Here is an 11,074-nt window from a genome sequence, read left to right on the forward strand (position 1 = left end):
ACTATTTTTAATTAAGCAGAATATTTAATTTTTTTCTTTCTTTTTACTTTTTTTATTTTTTCCCTTGCTGCTGTTACTTGCACCATTCCAGCGTCTACTCCAGCAGCACATGATCAACTCCTAGAAAAATTGTTAATTGTCTTAATTTTGATGATGCTTCAAGAAATGGAACTCTCTAAACAGTTGAGACAAATCTCACTTGAGGAGGACATGACTTGAGCTGAATAAGCAACAAAATTTTCTCCCAAAATAAAAGTCACTTTAATGTGTTTTAATGTGTTAGGTAGGGAAATGTCCCAGGAGAAACAGAACAGGTTGGCAGAGGAGGGTCAGAAGTTAAATGTGAGCCACCTTTGCAGTGTTTTATTCTGGAAATAATGACTATAAATTAGTTGTTCTCTCAAGTCAGTGACTATATATTAGTAGTTTCCCTCTGTATTTAATATCCAGTCAGAAAAAACCATAGGCTATCATTGGCAGGAGCTGTAGAGTTGTGTCCATGAGAGAACATTCACCCAACTCTGTTTTCAAAGTGCAGCCCCAAATCTGTTTGACAAAACATATTTGTGAACTTTACTAAGTGGAGTACATCTCTGTTTTTGTGATGATTGTTGTGTGCGTTTGCATTTTAAAGCTAAAGCCAAAACAAAAATAGGGACAGAATCACAACAACCATGTGTTCTTTCTAACTGAAAATGTTTTCTTTCTAACCAGATTTGGAGAGTTAATTTTCTGAATAGCACAAAAATAACTTAAGGGAATTGCATTTTTCTGTTTGAGGATCCAATATAGATAAATAAAATACTGAAATACCAATAAAGATCATTGGTATTTCAGTAATGCCAAGGCTGTCAGGTCCTGTTTTAGTGTCCTTTATGCAGCAGAGCTTCCACTGGTGCCACGTGGGCTCACCTGGTGCATCAGCTGGGGTTCAGACAAGAGGATGGGATCCCAGCAGGGCCCTTAGCAAACATGTGTGGCCCCTCAGAATTCAGTGCACAGCGTGATTATCAGCTAAAATCACTGGGAGCTGGGTGTTGAGTCAGAGCTGGTTGGAAACTCTGCATCCAGAGTAGCTGCTCACACTGGAAACCCGTGGTGCATCTGTTGTGGGCAGGAAGGGTGAGAGAATCTTGCAGTGTATGTTCACAGCTGTCTGGCAGCCAGGGGTGGTGCAAACACACAAGAAGCATTGCCTAAACCAGTTGCTTGTGGGTTGCAAATGCAGGGTGTTGCTATTTATCCCTGTCAGCAGCAGGCCCTATTAACTATTTTTAATGAATCACCGCTGCTTTTACTTTTGCCATCAGCCATGACCTTCACCATTTAGAAACACATGGTCTCTCATAAATGATAGTCCGTGGCATATAAACTTGAGAAGGATTCTATCAGGGCTCAAACTACAATATCTATCATTAAAACAAACTGCTCATTCCAGCTGAAGAGACACTCATATATATCATGGAACCAGCGTTCCATATTTTGAAATTTACTGTCCTGCATTGGTGCTTCTTTTTCTTGGCTTTTTTTCTTTTTTCTCTCTCTCTCTCTCTTTTTTTTTTTTTTTTTTTTTTCCAAAGGAGGCCATGCAACCTTGCTCACTTAATACTTTTGATAAACTTCTGCTGACAAGGAACTTGATTAATGATGGTTAAAGGAATTGAATCAAGAGTAGGAAAGACAGGGCCAAAAAAGCAGACTGCTGGCCTGATGGAAAGGAACGTCTCTACAGAAATATATGATGGACCCTCCTTTTTGCCATGCCAAGTAATTACTTGCACAGGCCTGTTGTAATAATTCCTATTACAGCCAAAACGGAAAAGTCAGTAACTCACAGCCCTGGGACAAGGTGAAGGCAAGGCCAGAGTAGTGTGGATCAATATTTCATTTACTCACTTAGGTTAGCTTCTATCCCTGTATCAAATTCTTTTACAGAAAGCCATGAAAGAAATGAGGTTTGCTGAAAAACACCAACACAGGGCCCTCATTTCCTTGGGGGTGCTTGTAGAGAACACGGAGCAACAAAACCTCTCAGCAAAACAATATGCACTCAAGGTCACTCATTACTTGCTACTGTTGGAAAATAAAGTGCCATTAGCCTGATATGAGTAATGTACATCAATCAACTGCAGACCAGCAAAAGTATGTTTTCAGCATGGTATTGCAGCTGAAAATGAATGAACCGTGTTAACACTTTCCGAGCACTTGACAACAGTGAGGAATTTTTCCTTTGGCGTTATCATTTATTTCAGAGTTTCACTGCAGCTCATCCTCGTGAAATCCAGCCAGGGCACCTCAGTTATTTGCTGTGCTTTGCTACAATTGAGTTAATTCTCAAGAAGTAAACATCCCAGTTTTGAGGGGGGGACAGTTGGATGCTGTCCAGAAAGGTTCTGTGAGTGCCTGGCAGGACCCTCAACCTAAAGGTGGAAACCCAGATGTAACAAGAAATAATCTGTTGGGTTAGTAAAATGATTTAAACAATACTTGTGAGCCACCTCTGCACTATTTTATTCTGGAAGTAATGACTATAAATTAGTTGTTACCTAAAGTCAGTGACTATGTATTACTAGTTTCCCTCTGTATTTAACAACCAGTCAGGAAAAACCATAGGCTATCATTGGTAGAAGCTGTAGAGATGTGTCCATGAGTTATTTGTTGCACTTTACTACAATTGAGTTAATTCTCACAAAGTGAACATCCCAGTTTTGAGGTGGTACAGTTGGATGCTGTCCAAAAAGGTTCTGTGAGTGCCTGGCAGGACCCTGAGCCTAAGGGTGGAAACCCAGATGTAACAAGAAATAATCTTACTAAATCATTTTAATAACAATAATCTTACTTAATCATTTTACTAAATTGGGTTTGTAAAATGATTTAAATACTTGCTTAGAACACAAGATGACATCAAAGTACACATACTTCTACTCGGCTGCATCCCCAATGTTTTCCTTCCATACAGAAGTTTTGAGGAATGATTCATTTATGGCTTGCACAGTGTTGATCTGAAGGGCAAATGTAATATGTGCTTCTGCCATGGCTGATGTACACTGTGGTGTATTTTTTCTTTCTCTTTCCTCTCATGGGGTTCTGGAAAAACAGTGTTGGGTGGGTTTTGTTTGTGAATGCTCTTATAGTTGACGAAGTTTTAGATCTTTCCAAAGCTTCTTGATTGCCATCTTGGCAGAAAGTTATGTTTTCTGCTAGCAGAATTCAGATTTTCTGATCTTAGCTGCATCATTGAAATATTTATATAATGGTCATGAAGCAGTACCTTCCAAAAAACTTCCATGTTATCCTGTTCAAAAATAAAAGCATTATGTAGGCATAAAATAAACTGACACAGAGTAGGGAGAACTACTGTGGGAGAAGCACACTTCTTTTTCCTACTAAAATGTTCTCTGCCTCTTTTTTCTTTAGTAGTATTCTCCTTGTTTTTCTTGAGCATTTTGAAATCACTTACTAAATAATAATAGTAAGTCTTTGTTCCAGAATAATACCCTGAAGACTGACTGAGCCATGCAAAAATAGTTGAAGTGTTTAGGATTTTTCACTCTTACTGTGCTTGGTAGTGGTGAAAGTGAGTTATTTTCTCTTCCAGCCCCATCTCCTGAGATCAAGCTTCCAACCATTGTGAGTGTTGAGATCCTTGTAGCACTGAGCTCTTTTAACCAGTATTACTTCCATGCAACTGTAAAGTGGAAGTAAACACAGCCCAGAAATTCTGGGCCAGAAGGAACATGACAGATGAAAGGGCATGTGCTAAGTCAGATGTGCCTGTGGCCTCTCATGTTTGACACTTTGAAAATTCATGTTAAATTTGCTGCTGTTCAGTAAAGGCTGGCGATACTGATTGAATTAATTTCGTGTTGTTAACAACTTGGATAATGCTCTTCAGTTTTCTGCACCTGTGGTATTTTTTATTTTCATTTACAAATCTCAAGTATTGGCAAGTGAGCAGCTCTAGTGTTAATTCCATGCAGGCCATGCTGGTTCCAGTCAAGAAAATCAGCTGAAACCCTGATAAATAGGAGCTTGATTATATTTTGGATTGTTTGGGTTGATTTTTTTCCTATGGATTTCCTTATTTAAAGCTGAATTTTAGAGTAACTACAGTACTGCAGAATACTTCCTGTTGCTCTTCCTGTGTGCTGTTGCTTTCTAATGATTTAATGGAAAATGATGTCCTGGGTATGAATGCTGAGAGTGCTGCTTCCTTCATGTCTGCAAGCAGGGAAGAAGGATGAGCATTTAGAGCTGCCCATCCAACTAAACAGATCAGTTTGAGGAGACTCTGTCTTGCTGGTCACGTAGAGAGGCTCTCCTGGATTAAAAGGGCCCACTCCATTTGATTTGTTCTGTGCTTTAGATGTGCAGTCAACTTTGTAAAGAGGGTGCAGTTCAGTCATATGAAGTCCAATAATTCCTTAAAGAGGTTCTTTGAAAGGCACAGAGCAGAATTAGAGAACCTATCTCCTCTATTCCTTAGAATCACAATTTCCTTTTTGTTTTTTTTTCTTCATTCCCAAATCCTTGTTCTTGTGAATAAATTACTTTTCAAAATCTCATTCACTGCAGGTAGTCAGGCTGCTGTGATTGAAGACTGAGTCCCAAGTACTAAAAATTGTTTAGGTGACCATGTATAATTTGGAGTGACTGAGTGATGTTAGTAATTTATTCCCATTAACCATCTTTGAAGCAGGGAGATTGTATTACCATCATGTCCTGGGAGGAAGAGGGGTGGTGAGGCAGAAAACAGTGTCAAGGCATTTTGGTGCCCAGTTAAACCAGCAGAAAATGAGCACCCAAGTGCCTGTGGGAGGTCCAGGTGTCACTGACTGCAGGGGGAACCTGCACACACGTGTTGGAAATCTCCGAAGGTTTCCTCTGCTTCTGGTTGCAATGAAAAAATCTTTCAAGAGTGCCTCCACCAGGGCAGGAGGGTCTTGTGATGGGATGGTGAACAGCTCTGTCTCTTCTAAGACAAGATCAAATCACTCCTTTTCCCTTAATTTTCTCTGGTATAAAGGAATCAAAGGTTATTTTTTCTGTTTGCAAACTAGAACTCTGACTTTTGGGTTTGGTTTTTTTCCCTATTTTGCATGAAAATACCCTGGTAGTCTCTGGTGTAGTTCTCTGAGAACTTGGAGTCATTACCTTGTGTGTGGTTGAGTGTTCTGGTGTAGCTTTCATCCCAAAGAAAGCTGCATGCAGCAGGATTACTCTTTGAACCAGAGTGATAACTGAGAGATTTGGGTCACATCCCTCACCCAGTCTGCTTGCACTTAGAATCAAGAACAAATGTTTGGTCTGGAGGTCAGGATTTTTGGATTCATAGTGCACTTAGTTGGATCAAGGTCTCATCTGGGGTTAAAATCAATATTGCAAATTGCAGCTTAAATGGCAAAGAATATGTTTCCATCCATGTAATATTTTAGGTACAGTAGTCTTAATGTATAACTAGGTCAGCTCCATTAAGATGTAATTTCATTAAGGGACCATAGCTGCAACTGGAATTTGGCCACTGGATGATTTTTTTTGTCTAATACAACTGTTCAGACACGCATCACTCGGGGATGCTGCTCACTTGGGCAGTTCTGCTTTAGCTCCACAGCCCAGTGATCAGGCAGTGCACTCTGCCAGCAGGTTTGAAGGAAATCAGTGAAAAAATATTTGTCTGCAGGGAATGCTTCTGGTTTTCAGCTGTCACAAGAATGAATACCTGTCAGAGCAGTGCAGCAAAGCACTTGAACATTTAACTTGGAGACCTTCAGTTTAATGCACTTGTACAGGTACATATGCAAGTGGCATGTTCAGCAGCAGAGCCTTCAGGCTCTCTTTCAAACAGGATATGAGACAAAGCATCTGACTTTGAGGAGCTCTGCTTCACTTTAAACGTGGCAAATCTAAGCAGAGTTGACCATAAAAGACTTTTTAAAAGTCTTGGAATAAGGAGATGAAAGCATTGTTCAGAAAAAGGCACTTTTTCTGCATTCCTGCTGCCTAAGGAACACGTCTGTCCCCAAGCATGGTGCACACAGGCAGGCGAGGGGGAAAGGGAAAGTAATCTCAAAATCTTGAAAAAGGAGGAAGGGTGTGGGGTGGCTTTTATGTAATCCTCTGTGAGGATTAATTTCTTGTGTACAACGGCCACACTGAGCTTTGGTGCTGTTCACACAGTGTTACTGTGGCTTCAGTGCTCTGGCTCTGCACAAACTGGGAGAGTTTATTTTGTCTTTGATCCCCGAAGGCATCACCCAGCACTGCACAATCTGCTTTTCTCCACTCGCAGCACAGAGCTGGAGGCAAGCAAAGAGCTTCAGCCCTCTCTTGGCTGTGGGGGCCTTAAAAAGCCCCAGCTGGCCAACAAGGATCTGCTCTGTGTTTGTGGAGGAAGTCTGGGGAGAGAGGAGATCATAACTGGGCAGCAGCTGCTCTGGATGACTTGCTTCCCTGGAAACCTGGCGGCTCTCCAAGTGCAAATGTGAATAGGAGTTAAACTGCTGGGAGCACTCATTCCTTCCCCTTGCAGCCACCAGCCTGCTCTTTGCCTCCCTGCTCCCAGCAGAGTGAGGGATCCTCTGCCCAGGCAGCTCTGGAGGGCTCCTGTTGCTGGCCAGGGGTCTGTGTACAAATCACCAACAGGACAGCAATGCTGTGAATGTGCCTTGAGCTGTTTGTTTTCCAGCATCACTCTCATTCCATGGTTATGACAATGGGAAGATGCCAGCAGCTCACATCCCAGGCAGCAGAGCAAGAACTTAATGCTACAACTCACTTTAGAAGTTTTTTGACCAATCACACAAAGCAAAAGCACGTTGACAGCAGTTCTATCCAACCACTATAAGCACACATACCTTTGGTTAAACACTGCTTGCTTATTTCAAATACAATACCTGCTTGTAAGCTTTAAAACAGGTATTGGATTTGACTTGTACTTGACTATTTACAATGCACAGAGCTCCATTATTAAGCTTAGAACTTCCTAATATCTCACTAGATAAACTTTTCTGCAGCTTGGGAGTTACTCTCGACAAGCTTTAATACACAGACCATTGTTGTAGTTGTTTTTACTTCCTACATCTTACATAATTTTTCTGCTGACCAATCTCATGGCTACTGCTCAGCTCCAACACCAGTTCTGCTGTCTCTGAGGCCTGCCTTTTGCAGCTTTCCCAAACCCCTCTGGTTTTAAGGATTCCCACACGGGTTCCTGCAGGCAGCAGAGGCAGGGCACACCCCCAGCACCGCGGGTTTGTCCCAAGCACCTGCTGCTGGTGGCAGCAAACGGGGACCAGGATTTTGGGAGCAGCTGTCCCATCTCCTGTGTGCTCTGCCACTGCACACAGGCAGGAGCTTAGCACTGCTTTTAGAGCTTTTCTGGTGGCTGTATTGATATTTGGGGATTCCTGTTTACATGGAAGGCTTTCCTGTGAATTTCCAGCCTTGTGTAAGCATCCTAGGGCAGCCTTCTGCTGCCTCTGGGTGGCTTGGATATCCTCCCCTCCCTCTCCCCCGGTTTTCCACAATTTTCTTGGCAGCTTTTCAGGACTCCCCAGCTCATTACTGGGTCCTCTTGAAGTTGGAAAAAAAATCACTTTTATGTCCCTTGAATATTTATACACAGAATGTTTTAAATCTTCCTGTTTTAAACATGATTTAATCTGGGATTTTTTTTTTTTAAGTTCCTTTTAAATTGTCCTGTTTACTTCTTGCTGCTTTTTCTAACATTTTTGTTTTCGCTTAATGTACATCACGACTCATACATTCCAAAATACTGCAAAGAGGAAAAAAAAATAAAATTTCTACCTGTTGGCAAGTGAAGAGGGTTAACCTGGATGTGAGTCAATATCTGCTGAAGAGATGCTGATGTTTATTTTGTCAAGATGCATAAAAAAGCACTCTACAATGAAACAAGAGTGAATCACAGAGCTGCTCTGCACTTACAAATTTTCTGCCTATGGAGGCAGCCACAACAGCAACCCAGACTGGTTTTTGAGGGTTTTCCTTCTCTTCTCTGCTCTCTCTATATTTTTGATTATCTCCCAAAGCTCATGAATAGTGCCAAATCAAACAGGGCAGCATCTCCATCAGTCTGCTCTTGGAAGCCAAGGAATTCAGCAGTGCCAGATATGAAAGGAGCAATTACAGTGGGCTTCCAGGAGTTTGGGTTTCATAACTTTAGCATTTGTGTAATGTATATTTTGAGGCTTTTTTTTAGAACTGTGCTTCTGCTTTAGGTATGCCTTGTCCACAAAATTTTAATCTATATGATCTTGCAAAAAACATGGGTTTTTTACTTTTTCTCTCCCTTTTATTGTTATTTTTGTGTTTGTTTGTTTGTTTGGGGCTTGCATGTTTGCTTTTAGTGTATTTTTTTTTTGTTTGGTTTGGGGTTTTTGTATTTTTTTTGTGGTTCTCAAGTGCCTCACAAAGTTGGAATCCTATTTCTGTGCACACAGGCTCTGGTAGCTGAAGCTCAGTGTTGGGTGGTGAGGGGGAACCTCTGCAGAAGGAACCACAGCAGCGATTTTGAGTACAGAACACCAACTTTGCAAATATTTCTCATCCTTCTCAAGCGTTCAGTCCTTCTTAGTCAGCAACAACCAAATAAATATGTGATGTTAAACCCTAGAGGTCCTCATGCTTTAGACAACAAAATAAATAGATGGGTTAATGGCATAGCTTAGAATGAAAGTAAGAAAACTCGAATTTCTCTCATTAATTGCACAATTTGCAGTAAAATTCATCTTGCAGTGATCAGCCATAGAGATTCTGCTCTCTGTTTAATGTTCAGGGGCACAAAAGGAGCTTTGCCCAAAATGAAGCTATTTTTAGGTACCCATTAGTGAGCAGCCACACTGTCCCAGGGCCTGGAAAGCCAGAGTCCATTTGCGGTGGTTAAAAATGCTCACTGCCTAAATTCCAGGTGAGGGGGGCAGGGAAAATCTAACTTGAAACTCAATTACAGCATGACAAGATTAGGGAAATAAATGAGCAAAATTGATTTTGCATTTACTGATCTTCCTTGTAAAGTTTGCCCTTTTAATGTTTTTAATTTTTCTCATTATTCTTAATTTTATTATTTTTTATTCTTTATTCTATTATTTCTTGTTATTACTATTTATTTTTTATTTACTGTTTACTATTTGCTGTTTATTTTTATTTATTTACTATTTATTTTAAATTTTTTATTTATTTTATATTTACTATTGCTTTTTATTGCTATTTCTTTTTATTTACAGTTTATTTACTATTTACTATTTATTTTTATTTACTGTTTATTTTTTCATTATCTTTTTATTTACTATTATTTTTTATTACTATTTATTTTTATTTGCTGTTTTCTAATTAGTATTTACTATTTATTTGCTATTTATTTTTTAATTTTTTATTTCTTTTTTATTTACTATAGGTTTTGTTACTATTTATTTTTATTTACAGTTTCATTATTTACTATTTACTAATTGTTTTATTTACTGTTTATTTTTATTTACCTTTTTATTTATTTATTTTTAAACTATTTTTCTTTTTTATTTACTATTGCTTTTTATTACTATTTATTTTTTTTTATTTATTTTCTATTTAGTTTTTTAATTTACTATTGGTTTGTAACTATTTATTTTTATTTACTATTTATTTTTATGTACTATTTCTTTTTATTTCCGATTTATTTTTTATTTATTTTTCTTTTTTAATTTTTTATTTACTATTTCTTTCTATTACTATTTCTTTCTATTACTATTTCTTTTTTATTCTTCTTATTTTAAATTTTTCTATTCTACTTTTATTTTCTTTAAATTCTAATTATTTTTGAATATTTTCTTATTTCTTATTATTTATTCTTGATAAAGGAGCTATGGTTTATTGATGCCGACATGACCCAGACCTTCCACACTGTGCCTGTTGGTTGCATTCACACCACTCTGTGCAGGAGGGGAAATCTTTTCTTTGAGTAGGTTTAATAAGACAAAACTTTTGTTTTCTCTGTTGTTTCTTGTAAAGAAACAACAGTATGTACCTTGTGCCTTGGAATTTTGTACGTTTGTACCTTGCAGGACTTGACTGTCACAACAAATGCAAAAATGGTTGAAGATTTCCACTTTTATGTGAAATTTACTGAAGTAGCTTTTGATGGAAGCGAGCTGTAAGAACCACTAATTCAAACCAAAAAAAATCCTTTTTTTAAATGGCACAGGGATTTTTTTCCCCTTGTTATTTCCCTGTGTAGGCTCAAGTGTTCACCAGAATAGATCAATAAAGAACTTGTTTGCATTAACAGGGCTAACATCACGCTTGATGTAGGTGCCTGCCTGTATACAGAGGTCACTTGCACTGGAAATTCATGAAAGAAATCAAATATTTCACTGGCTTTGGTTGAATCTAGGGCCAGCTTCAAGATGTAAAAAAGTTGTCCTTTTTCCCTCCAGGGACTCAGTTCTTTATTGTAGCTACAGCTCTGTTTTTTATAATTCCTGTGAGATTTGGGAGGAGGAATAATAATAATAATAATAATAATAATAATAATAATAATAATAATAATAATAATAATAATAATAATAATAATAATAATAATAATAATAATAATAATTTTTAGGGTAGAATGAATTTTTAACGTTTCATTTTGCAAGGATCACTTGAACATGTAAAAAATAGTAATCTGAGGAATCTTTATAGTTCTGTGAAAACCCAGTGTATTTTTTAAAGCCACTCAAGTGCCTTTAACAGGTGGGAGAGGTTTTTTTCCATTTAATAAATTTATGTTTTAGCTTGGAGAGGTTTTGCTAAAAAATAAAATCTACCCACATGCACACATGGGCTGTGAACCAGGTGATATTTTCTAATCTTTTCCAGACATTTTTCTCTCTGTCCTGGAGAACTAGGATATATTGAAAAGAGAAGTAAAATAATTCCACTTTGCTTTGGAAAGCAACCTTTTGTAATGTGTAATCCTGTGTCACCACTTCTTTGGGGGAAAAAAAAAGCTTTCTTTTACCGAAAATAAACTTTCTGAAATAACTCTCACCATTTGGGAAGCTTTCAACACATTGTGGGACAGAGTTTTTCTTTTTCTCTT

Source organism: Melospiza georgiana, chromosome 6, assembly GCF_028018845.1.
Source record: "Melospiza georgiana isolate bMelGeo1 chromosome 6, bMelGeo1.pri, whole genome shotgun sequence".
NCBI lineage: Eukaryota > Metazoa > Chordata > Aves > Passeriformes > Passerellidae > Melospiza > Melospiza georgiana.